Source organism: Martes martes (genome assembly GCF_963455335.1).
Source record: "Martes martes genome assembly, chromosome: Y".
NCBI lineage: Eukaryota > Metazoa > Chordata > Mammalia > Carnivora > Mustelidae > Martes > Martes martes.
This window is the reverse complement of record NC_137907.1, coordinates 206,794-220,282: the sequence shown is the minus strand read 5'-3', so window position 1 is coordinate 220,282 and position 13,489 is coordinate 206,794.

Below are 13,489 nucleotides of genomic sequence, written 5' to 3'. Positions count from 1 at the left end.
TGCTGTATCCCATAGGTTTTGGACTGAAGTGTTTTCAGTCTAATTGGTTTCCATAAATTGTTTAAGTTCTTCTTTGATATCCTGGTTGATCCAAGCATTCTTAAGCAAGGTGATCTTTAACTTCCAGGTGTTTGAGTTCCTTCTGAACTTTTCCTTGTGATTGAGCTCCAGTTTCAAAGCATTGTGATCTGAGAATATGCAGGGAATAATCTCAGTCTTTTGGTATTGGTGAGCCCTGATTTGTGACCCAGCATGTGGCCTATTCTGGAGAAGGTTCCATGTGCACTTGAGAAGAATGAGTATTCTGTTGTTTTAGGGTGGAATGTTCTGTATATATCTATGAGGTCCATCTGGTCCAATATGTCATTCAATGCTCTTGATTCTTTATTGATTTTCTGCTTCGATGATCTATTTCTGAGAGAGGCGTGTTAAGATCTCCTACTATTAATGTATTCATATCAATATGACTCTTTATCTTGATTAACAGTTTTCTTATGTAATTGGCTGCTCCTGTATTGGGGGCGTAGATATTTACAATTGTTAGGTCATCTTGGTGGATAGTCCCTTTAAGAATGATGTAGTGTCCTTCTGTATCTCTGACTACCATCTTTAGTTTAAAATCTAATTTATCTGATATGAGAATCGCTATCCCGCCTTTTTTTGAGGCCCATTGGTGTGAAAGATGCTTCTCCATCCCTTCACTTTCAGTCTGGGTGTATCTTTAGGTTCAAAATGGGTCTCTTGTAGGCAATATACGAATGGGTCCTGTTGTTTTATCCAATCTGCAACCCTGTGTCGTTTTATGGGCACATTTAGGCCATTCACATTGAGAGTGATTATTGAGAGATATGTTTTTATTGACATTGTGTTATCTTTGAAGTCTTTCTTTCTGTCGATTGTCTCTATATTTCTGTTCAGTGCTATTCTTAGGGTTTTTCCTCTTTTATAGAACCCCCCTTAATATTTCCTGCAGTGTCGGCTTGGTGGTTGCATAGTCTTTTAAGCCATGCCGGTCTTGGAAACTCTTTATCTCTCCATCCATTTTGAATGTCAGTCTTGCTGGGTAAAGTATTCTTGGCTGCATGTTCTTCTCATGTAGTGCCCTGAATATATCTTGCCAGCCCTTTCTGGCTTGCCAGGTCTCTGTGGACAGGTCTGACGTTATTCTGATGGGCTTTCCTCTGTACGTAAGGAGCTTCTTTGTCCTAGCGGCTTTCAAGAGATTGTATCTACAATTATGATTCCTCAATTTTACTATGAGGTGCCTGGATGTTTTTTTTGAATTTATAATCTTGGGGGGGGGACCTTTCTACTTCTAGTACATGAACACTTGTTCCATTCGCAAGATTGGGAAAATTTTCATGAAGAACTTGTTCCACTATATCTTCTAGACTTCTTTCTTTCTCCTCCCCTTCAGGGATTCCAATAATTCTGACGTTGGAACGTTTCATGGCATCATTTATTTCCCTGATTCTGTTTTCGTGGCTTCTAAGCTGTTTGTTCCAGGCTTCCTCCTGATCCTTTCTCTCTATCTGTTTGTCCTCCAGATCACTAATTCTATCTTCTGTCTCAGTTACCCTAGCTTTTAGAGAATTTAGATTAGATTGGAACTCATTGAGAGCGTTGTGAACCTCATCCCTGGTGGCCTTCAGCTCTGCCCTAACATTATGAACATCATCCCTGGTGGCTTTCAATTCTGCCTTTATCGATTCCATTTGGTCATCCATGGCTTTCTCCAACCTAGCTATTGCCTGGATAATTGTTAGCCTGAATTCTCTTTCCAACATATTGTCTATGTTGATAGCTGTTAGCTCTGTTGCAGAAGGCCCATCCTCTGTATTTTTCTTCTGTTGGGGATTCCTCCTCCTAGTCATTTTGGTGAGAGATGACTGGACAGATGTAGCTGGATGTATCAACCATGGTGCAGTCAAAGTGCACCCTGGAATGCTTCTGAGCACTCAGGATTCCCCACCCAAATGAGAGAAAAAGGAAAAGAAAAAGAAAATATATATAGAGAGAGAGACAGGAAAAAAAGGGAAGATAAAAGAGAAGGTTCAGCCCAAATAGACCCCAAGGTAAAATTTATGATGTATACAAACAAAACAGACAAACAAAAAGACTGATAAAAGTATTTGACAAGATGGGACGCCTGGGTGGCTCAGTTGGTTGGGCAGCTGCCTTTGGCTCAGGTCATGATCCCAGCGTCCTGGGATCGAGTCCCACATCAGGCTCCTTACTCTGCAGGGAGCCTGCTTCTCCCTCTGCCACTCTGTCTGCCTGTGCTCGCTCTCTCTCTGACAAATAAATAAAAATAAAATCTTTTAAAAAAAAGTATATGACAAGAGAATATATATATATGTGTGTGTGTGTATACACATACATACATATATATATAAGCAAAAAAATTAAGAACCTCGTCAGAAAGAACCCCAAGTATGAGATTTATATACTATCAGGACAAACATAAATACACAGAGACACTGGCAGGAGAAAAAGATGGGAGCATGGTTATAGATTCTCAGTATGGGTGAGGAAGGTTATTTTGATTCTTCCTGGATGTATCTTGATATCTTTGTTAAAGGACTCAACTTTCCTAAGATAAAGGGGGATTAAAAATTGGTTTACCTATAGGGGCAGCATTGATTGGAGAAAGGGGGTTACCTTGAAGTTTAACTCTATATGAATATTAGAAAATAAAAATTAAAAAGGAATAAACTGGACTAAACTAAACTAAAGTTTAAAAAGTTTAAAAAAATAGAAAAGCAAAAGAAAAACACAGGTGTATGTATCAAAAAGTTCAGGTTAGAACTTTATCATGAAATTTGATATACTGGACATCTCACTTTGATGGTAAATAGGTTAAAAATTATCTATATAAAAAAAGATAAAAATGAACCAGAATAGTGGGAATGAGTTAAAAATAAAAGTTGTATCTATGAAGTAGTGGTGGTTGTTCTCTTGTAGTTGTTTTTTTTTTTTTTTTTTCATTTCTGGTTTGTTTTCTGGGGAGGGGGCTGCCACGTGGGATTTCAGTCAATGATGTTCCCTGAGTTAAGTCCTCCCGCCCCCCTCAAGGGGGTGCGCTCTGAGGAAACCGGATTTTTCAGGCTTTTGTTCTCTGGAGGTTTTTATTTTTGTTCACTTCTTTTCTCTCGCCTTGACAGCTTTTGATGGTTTTTGGAGGTTTAGAGGAAAGGAAACTGCACCCGGACCTCCCTCTCAGAGAGAAGCCTGAGTCTGCTCCCCTGCAGGTGCTGCAGAGCCCATATAAATTCCCCATTGGCCGCTGGCAGAGCAGGTTACTAGTTGCTGTCCATGGGGATGCAGGATCTCCTGCTTGTATGCAAAACCATGCCAGCAGCTGCTGTCTGGGCAGCTCCAGACCGCCAGAGAGGTTCCAAGCAGTGATCGCACACTGAGATTTTCCTGCTGGCCGGGGCTGGGGGTGCCTGGTCTTTCCGGGTCTAAGAGTGCTGGACTTTCTTACCCTTCTCCCGGGGGAGTGTGTGAGGCACATGTGGATAGTATATAAATCTTATACATGGGGTTCATTTTGACAGGGTTCTATTTATTTATTTATTTATTTATTTATTTTTCTTGTCATCTACTTTTGTTGGTCTTTTTGTTTGTCTGTTTTTGTTTGTATACTTTATAAATCTTAGCTTTGGGGCCCATTTGGGCTGGGCATTCTCTTTTATTTTTTTTCTTCCTTTTCTCTCTCTTTTTCTTTTTTCTTTCTTTTTGGTGGGGACTCTCGATTTCTCAGAAGTGTCCAGAGTGTACTTTGCCTGCATGCAGTTGATAAATTCAGCTACACATCCTTTCAGCCATCTCTCACCAAAATGACTAGGAGGAGGAATGTCTAATAGAGAAAAAATTCAGAGACTGGGCCCTCTCCATCAGAGCTACTGGATATGGACATAAACAGTATGTCAGAAAGGGAATTCAGGCTAACAGTTATCCAGGAAATAGCTAGATTGGAGAAAGCCTTTGATGGCAAAATGGAACTGATTAGGACAGAAAGGAAAAGCCACCAGGAATGATGTTAACAACACTCTCAATGAGCTCTGATCGAATCAAATTCTCTAAAAGCTGCATAACTGAGACAGAAGATAGAATTAGTGATGTGGAGGACAAACTGATAGAGAGAAAGAATCAGGAGGAAGCCTGGAACAAACAGCTTAGAAGCCATGAAAACAGAATTAGGGAAATAAATGATGTCATGAAACATTCCAACATCAGAATTATTGGAATCCCTGAGGTGGAGGAGAAAGAAAGAAGACTAGAAGATATAGTTGAACAAATTTTCCATGAAAATTATCCAAATCTGGCGAATGGAATCAGTGTTCATGTACTAGAGGCAGAAAGGTTCCCCCCAAGATTATAGAATCTAGAAAGACGTTGAGACACCTGATTGTGAAAATGGAGAATTGTAATTTTTGACAGGAGCATTTGAAAGCACCTAGGGGGAAGAGATTCTTTACGTACAGAGAAAAGCCCATCAGAATAACCTCAGACCTGTCCACAAAAACCTGGCAAGCCAGAAGGGGCTGGCAAGATGAATTCAGGGCAATAAATGAGAAGTACATGCAGCCAAGAATACTTTATCCAGCAAGACTGACATTCAAAATGGATGGAGGGATAAAGAGCTTCCAGGATTGATCAGCAAGGCTTAAAAGAGCATGTGACCACCAAGATGGCACTGCAAAAAATATGAAGGTGGGGGAGGAGTCAAGATGGCGGAGAAGTAGCAGGCTGAGACGACATCGGGTAGCAGGAGATCAGCTAGACAGCTTATCTAACCATTGTGAACACCTACAAATCCAACGGGAAATCGAAGAGAAGAAGAGCAACAATTCCAGAAACAAAAAATCGATCACTTTCTGAAAGGTAGGACCTGCGGAGAAGTGAATCCAAAGCGACGGGAAGATAGACCCCGGGGAGAGGGGCTGGCACCTGACAAGCGGCGGAGCGACGGAGCACAAAATCGGGACTTTTAAGTTTGCTCCACTGGGAGACATCGCTTCAGAGGCTAAACCGGGGGGAAACCCAGGCGGGGTCAGCATAACCCCAGGTCCCGTGGGGTCACAGAAGGACCGGGGGTGTCTCACAGGTGGCTCACGGGTAATAGAGCGGGGAAGCAGGCTACAGCGACAAAGCCGAGGAGTGAGCTCTAAGCCTGGGGTTACCTTGTGCCAGTCACAGGCTGGGTGGGCTCGGAGCGCGGCCAGAGGCCACGGAAATGGAAGCGACTGGGCGCTTTTCTCCAGGTTCCAGCAATTGACTGCTTTCCTACCAGCGCAACCGCAGGACAGGGAGGCGGGGCGTTTGGGTGCTTTACTCTGAGGGCGCACTGAGGAGCAGAACCCCAAGCTCACGGCGCCTCCGGGTCAAGAGATTGGGAGGCTGCCATCTTCATTCCCGTCCTCCAGACTCTACGGAAACCGCTCAGGGAACAAAAGCTCCCGAAAGCAAACCCGAGCGGATTACTTAGCCCGGCCCCTGGCAAGGGAGGTTCAATTCCACCTGCGGCAAAGACACTTGAGAATCACTACAACAGGCCCCTCCCCCAGAAGATCAACAAGAAACCCAGCCAAAACCAACTTCAGTCACCAAGAACAGCGGAATTCCACAACAGGAGAAAGCAAATCTTATCTGGACAAAATGACAAGGTGAAAAACTCACCTCAAAAAAAAAAGAACAAGAGGCCGTACCAAAGGCTGGAGACCTAATCAATACGGACATTGGTAACATGACAGATCTAGAGTTCAGAATGACAATTCTCAAGGTTCTAGCCGGGCTCGAAAAAGGCGTAGAAGATATTAGAGAAACCCTCTCCGGAGAGATAAAAGCCCTTTCTGGAGAAATAAAAGAACTAAAATCGAACCAAGTTGAAATCAAAAAAGCTATTAATGAGGTGCAATCAAAAATGGAAGCTCTCACTGCTAGGATAAATGAGGCAGAAGAAAGAATTAGTGACATAGAAGACCAAACGACAGAGAATAAAGAAGCTGAGCAAAAGAGAGACAAACAAATACAGGACCACGAGGAGAGAATTTGAGAGATAAGTGACACCATAAGACGACACAACATTAGAATAATAGGGATTCCAGAAGAAGAAGAAAGAGAGAGGGGAGCAGAAGGTATATTGGAGACAATTACTGGAGAGAATTTCCCTAATATGGCAAAGGGAACAAACATCAAAATCCAGGAGATGCTAAGAACGCCCCTCAAAATCAATAAAAATAGGTCCACACCTCGTCACCTGAGAGTAAAATTTACAAGTCTTAGTGACAAAGAGAAAATCCTGAAAGCAGCCCGGGAAAAGAAGTCTGTAACATACAAGGGTAAAAACATTAGATTGGCAGCAGACCTATCCACAGAGACCTGGCAGGCCAGAAAGAACTGGCATGATATATTCAGAACACTAAATGAGAAAAACATGCAGCCAAGAATACTATATCTGGCTAGGCTATCATTGAAAATAGAAGGAGAGATAAAGAGCTTCCAGGACAAACAAAAGCTGAAAGAATTTGCAAACACCAAACCAGCTCTACAGGAAATATTGAAAGGGGTCCTCTAAGCAAAGAGAGACCCTAAAAGTAGTAGATCAGAAAGAAACAGAGACAATATACAGTAACAGTCACCTTACAGGCAATACAATGGCACTAAATTCATATCTCTCAATAGTTACCCTGAATGTTAATGGGCTAAATGCCCCAATCAAAAGACACAGGGTATCAGAATGGATAAAAAAACAAAACCCATCAATATGCTGCCTAAAAGAAACTCATTTTAGACCCGAAGACACCTCCAGATTGAACGTGAGGGGGTGGGAAACAGTGTACCATGCTAATGGACATCAGAAGAAAGCTGCGGTGGCAATCCTTATATCAGATCAATTAGATTTTAAGCCAAAGACTATAATAAGAGATGAGGAAGGACACTATATCATACTCAAAGGGTCTGTCCAACAAGAAGACCTAACAATCTTAAATATCTATGCCCCTAACATGGGAGCAGCCAACTATATAAACCAATTAATAACAAAATCAAAGAAATACATCGACAGTAATACAATAATAGCAGGGGACTTTAACACTCCCCTCACTGAAATGGACAGATCATCTAAGCAAAAGATCAACAAGGAAATAAAGGCCTTAAATGACACACTGGACCAGATGGACATCACAGATATCTTCAGAACATTCCATCCCAAAGCAACAGAATATACATTCTTCTCTAGTGCACATGGAACATTCTCCAGAATAGACCACATCCTGGGTCATAAATCAGGTCTCAATTGGTACCAAAAGATTGAGATTATTCCCTGCATATTTTCAGACCACAATGCTTTGAAGCTAGAACTCAATCACAAGAGGAAATTTGGAAAGAACGCAAATACATGGAGACTAAACAGCATCCTTCTAAAAGATGAATGGGTCAACCAGGAAATTAAAGAAGAATTGAAAAAATTCATGGAAACAAATGATAATGAAAACACAACGGTTCGAAATCTGTGGGACACAACAAAGGCAGTCCTGAGAGGAAAATATATAGTAGTGCAAGCCTTTCTCAAGAAACTAGAAAGGTCTCAAATACACAACCTAACCCTACACCTAAAGGAGCTGGAGAAAGAACAACAAAGAAAGCCTAAACCCAGCAGGAGAAGAGAAATCATAAAGATCAGAGCAGAAATCAATGAAATAGAAACTAAAAAAACAATAGAACAAATCAACGAAACTAGGAGCTGGTTCCTTGAAAGAATTAATAAGGTTGACAAACCCCTGGCCAGACTTATCAAAAAGAAAAGAGAAAGGACCCAAATAAATAAAATCATGAATGAAAGAGGAGAGATCACAACCAACACCAAAGAAATACAAACAATTATAAGAACATACTACGAGCAACTCTATGGCAACAAATTTGACAATCTGGAAGAAATGGATACATTTCTAGAGACATATAAACTACCACAACTGAACCAGGAAGAAATAGATAACCTGAACAGACCCATAACCAGTAAGGAGATTGAAACAGTCATCAAAAATCTCCAAACAAACAACAGTCCAGGACCAGACGGCTTCCCAGGGGAATTCTACCAAACATCTAAAGAAGAATTAATTCCTATTCTCCTGAAACTGTTCCAAAAAATAGAAATGGAAGGAAAACTTCCAAACTCATTCTATGAGGCCAGCATCACCTTGATCCTAAAACCAGACAAGTATCCCACCAAAAAAGAGAATTACAGACCAATATCCCTGATGAACACAGATGCAAAAATTCTCACCAAAATACTGGACAATAGGATCCAACGGTACATTAAAAGGATTATTCACCACGACCAAGTGGGATTTATTCCAGGGCTGCAAGGTTGGTTCAACATCCGCAAATCCATCAATGTGATACAATACATTAATAAAAGAAAGAGTAAGAACCATATGATACTCTCAATAGATGCTGAAAAAGCATTTGACAAAGTGCCGCATCCCTTCCTGATTAAAACTCTTCAAAGTGTAGGGATAGAAGGCACATACCTCAATATTATCAAAGCCATCTATGAAAAACCCACCACAAATATCATTCTCAATGGAGAAAAATTGAAAGCTTTTCCGCTAAGGTCAGGAACACGGCAGGGATGTCCGTTATCACCACTGCTGTTCAACATAGTACTAGAAGTCCTAGCCTCAGCAATCAGACAACAAAAAGAAATTAAAGGCATCCAAATTGGCAAAGAAGAAGTCAAACTATCACTCTTTGCAGATGATATGATTCTATATGTGGAAAACCCAAAAGACTCCACTCCAAAACTGCTAGAACTTATACAGGAATTCAGTAAAGTGTCAGGATATAAAGTCAATGCACAGAAATCAGTCGCATTTCTTTACACTAACAACAAGACAGAAGAAAGAGAAATTGAGGAGTCAGTCCCATTTACAACCGCACCCAAAACCATAAGATACCTAGGAATAAATCTAACCAAGGAGGCAAAGAATCTATACTCAGAAAACTATAAAGTACTCATGAAAGAAATTGAGGAAGACACAAAGAAATGGAAAAATATTCCATGCTCATGGATTGGAAGAACAAATATTGTGAAAATGTCTATTCTACCTAAAGCAATCTACACATTTAATGCAATCCCTATCAAAATCCCATCCATTTAAAAAAAAATAGAACAAATAATTCTAAAATTCATATGGAACCAGAAAAGACCTCGAATAGCCAAAGGAATATTGAAAAAGAAAGCCAAAGTCGGTGGCATCACAATTCCAGACTTCAAGCTCTATTACAAAGCTGTCATCATCAAGACAGTATGGTACTGGCACAAAAACAGATATATAGACCAGTGGAACAGAATAGAGAGCCCAGAAATAGACCCTCAACTCTATGGTCAACTAATCTTCGACAAAGCAGGAAAGAATGTCCAATGGAAAAAAGACAGCCTCTTCAACAAATGGTGCTGGGAAAATTGGACAGCCACATGCAGAAAAATGAAATTGGACTATTTCCTTACACCACACAGGAAAATAGACTCAAAATGGATGAAGGACCTCAATGTGAGAAAGGAATCTATCCAAATCCTTGAGGAGAACGCAGGCAGCAACCTCTTTGACCTCAACCGCAGCAACTTCTTCCTAGGAACATCACCAAAGGCAACAGAAGCAAGGGCAAAAATGAACTATTGGGATTTCATCAAGATCAAAAGCTTTTGCACAGCAAAGGAAACAGTACACAAAACCAAAAGACAACTGACAGAATGGGAGAAGATATTTGCAAACAACATATCAGATAAAGGGCTAGTATCCAAAATCTATAAAGAGCTTATCAAACTCAATACCCAAAGAACAAATAATCCAGTCAAGAAATGGGCAGAGGACATGAACAGACATTTCTGCAAAGAAGACATCCAGATGGCCAATAGACACATGAAAAAATGCTCCACATCACTCGGCATCAGGGAGATACAAATCAAAACCACAATAAGATACCACCTCACACCAGTCAGAATGGCTAAAATTAACAAGTCAAGAAATGACAGATGCTGGCGAGGATGCGGAGAGAGGGGAACCCTCCTACACTGTTGGTGGGAATGCAAGCTGGTGCAACCACTCTGGAAAACAGTGTTGAGGTTCTTCAAAAATCTAAAATAGAGCTACCCTATGACCCAGCAATTGCACTACTGGGTATATATCCTAAAGATACAAACGTGGTGCTCCGAAGGGGCACATGCACCCGAATGTTTGTAGCAGCAATGTCCACAATAGCCAAGCTGTGGAAAGAGCCTAGATGTCCATCAACAGATGAATGGATAAAGAAGATGTGGTAAATATACACAATGGAATACTATGTAGCCATCGAAAGACATGAAATCTTGCCATTTGCGATGACGTGGATGGAACTAGAGGGTATCATGCTTAGCGAAATAAGTCAATCGGAGAATGACAACTATCATATGATCTATTTGATATGAGGAAGTGGAGATGCAATGCGGGGGGTTTGGAGGGAGGTAGGAAAAGAAAAAATGAAAAGATGGGATTGGGAGGGAGACAAACCACAAAAGACTCAATCTCAAAAAACAGACTGAGGGTTGCTGGGCAGAGGGGGGACGGGAGAGGGTATTGGGGAAATGGACATTGGGGAGGGTATGGGCTATGATGAGTGCTGTGAAATGTGTAAACCTGGCGATTCACAGACCTGTACCCCTGGGGATAAAAATACATTATATGTTTATTTAAAAAAAAAAGAAAGAAATATGAAGGGGGGTTCTATAAAAGAGGAAAAAACAGAAGATTATCATTGAACACAGTGTATGGAGACAACCTATAGAAACAAAGACTTCATAGGTAACATGATGTCAATAAAAATGTATCTCTCAATAATCACTCTCAATATGAATGGCCTCAATGCACTCATAAAATGGCACAGGGTTGCATATTGGATAAAACAACAGGACCCATCCATATGTTGTCTACAAGAGACCCATTTTGAACTAAGGATACATCCAAACTGAAAGTGAAGGGATGGAGAAGCATCTTTCATGCCAATGGACCTCAAAAGAAGGTTGGGGTAGCGATTCTCATATCAGATAAATTTGATTTTAAACTAAAGACTATACTCAGAGATACAGAAGGACACTACATCATTTTGAAAGGGGCTATCCATCAAGAAGATCTAACAATTGTAAATTTTATGCCCCCAATATGGGTGCAGCCAATTACATAAGAAAACTGTAAATCAAGATAAAGAGTCATATTGATATGGATACATTAAGAGTAGGAGATCTTAACACACCACTCTCAGTAATAGATAGATCATCGAAGCAGAAAATCAATAAAGAAACAAGAGCATTGAATGACACATTGGACCAGATGGACCTCATAGATATATACAGAACATTCCACCCTAAAACCACATGGACATACTCATGGAACCTTCTCCAGAATAGACCACATACTGGGTCACAAATCAGGGCTCAACTGATACCAAAAGATTTAGATTATTCCCTGCATATTCTCAGATCACAGTGCTTTGAATCTGGAGCTCAACCAAAAGGAAAAGTTTGGAAGGAATTCAAACACCTAGAAGCTAAAGACCACTTTGATTAAGAATGCTTGGATCAACCCAGAAATCAAAGAAGAACTTAAACAATTCTTGAAAACCAATCAGAATGAAGACAATTCAGTCAAAACCTATGGGATACAGCTAAGGAGATCCTAAGGGGGAAATACGTAGCCATCCAAGCCTCCCTCAGAAAAACTGAAAAATCCAGAATTCACCAGCTGTCTTTACACCTTAAAGAACTGGAGAATCAACAACAAATTAAGTCAACTCCACACAGAAGAAGGGAAATAAACAAGATTAGAGCAGATATCATTGAGATAGAAACTAGAGATACAGTAGAACACATCAATGAAACTAGAAGCTGGTTTTTTGAAAGAATCAATAAGAACAATAAACCATTGGCCAAAATAATCCAAAAGAAAAGAGAGAAGACCCAAATTAATAAAATTATGAATGAAAAGGGAGAGATCACATCTAATATCCAAGGAAATATAAACAATCATCAGAAATTAGTATCTACAGTCATGTGCCATTAAGTTAAGCAACCTAGATGAAATGGATGCATTCCTGAAAAACTGTAAACTTCAAAAACTGAAGCAGGAAGAAATTGACAATGTGAATAGACCGATATCAAGTAACAAGATTGAAGCAGTGATCAAAAACCTCCCAAAAAACAGGAGCCCAGGACCTGAGGGATTCCCTGAGGAATTATACCAAACTTTCAAAGAAGAAATACTACCTATTATCCTGAAACTGTTTTAAAAAATTGAAGCAGAAGGAAAACTTCCAGACTCTTTTTATGAAGCCAGCATTACCCTGATCCTCAAACCAGGCAAAGACCCCACCAAAAAGAAGAATTTCAGACCAATATCCCTGATGAATGTGGATGCTAAGACTCTCGACAAGATCCTAGCTAATAGGATAGAACAGCATATTAAAAATATTATCACCATGACCAGGTGGGATTCATCCCTGGGTTACAAGGATGGTTCAACATTCACAAATCAATCAATGTGATAGCACAAATCAATAAGAGAAGAGAGAAGAACCACATGGTCCTCTCAATTGACGCAGAAAAAGCATTTGACAAAATCCAGCATCTGTTCCTGATTAAAACGCTTCAAAGTATAGGGATAGAGGGAACATTCCTGAACTTCATCAAATCTATCTATGAAAGACCCACAGCAAATATTATCCTCAATGGGCAAAAGCTCACAGCCTTCCTGTTGAGATCAGAAACACCACAAGAATGCCCACTCTCACCACTCTTGTTCAACAGAGTATTAGAAGTCCTAGCAACAGCAATCAGACAACAAGGAGAAATAAAAGGTATCCAAATTGGCAAGGAAGAAGTCAAACTCTCTCTCTCCGCAGATGACATGATTCTTTACATGGAAAACCCAAAAGACTCCACCCCCAAACTACTAGAACTCATACAGCAATTCACTAACGTGGCAGGATACAAAGTCAATGTACAGAAATCAGTTGCTTTCTTGTACGCTAACAATGAAAATACAGAAAGGGAAATTAGAGAATTGTTCCCATTTACTATAGCACCAAGAGCCATAAGATACCTAGGAATAAACCTAACCAAAGAGGTGAAGGATCTGTACTCAAGGAAATACAGAAAACTCATGAAAGAAATTGAAGAAGACACAAAAAGATGGAAGACCTTTCCGTGCTCATGGATTGGAAAAATAAACATTGTTAAAATGTCTATACTGCCCAGAGCAATCTATACTTTCAATCCCATTCTTATCAAAATTCCACCAGCATTTTTCAAAGAGCTGGAGCAAACAATCTTAAAATTTGTATGGAATCAGAAGAGACCCCCAATTGCTAAGGAAATGTTGAAAAACAAAACAAAACTGGGGGCATTACGTTGCCTGATTTCAAGCTTTATTACAAAGCTGTGATCACCCAG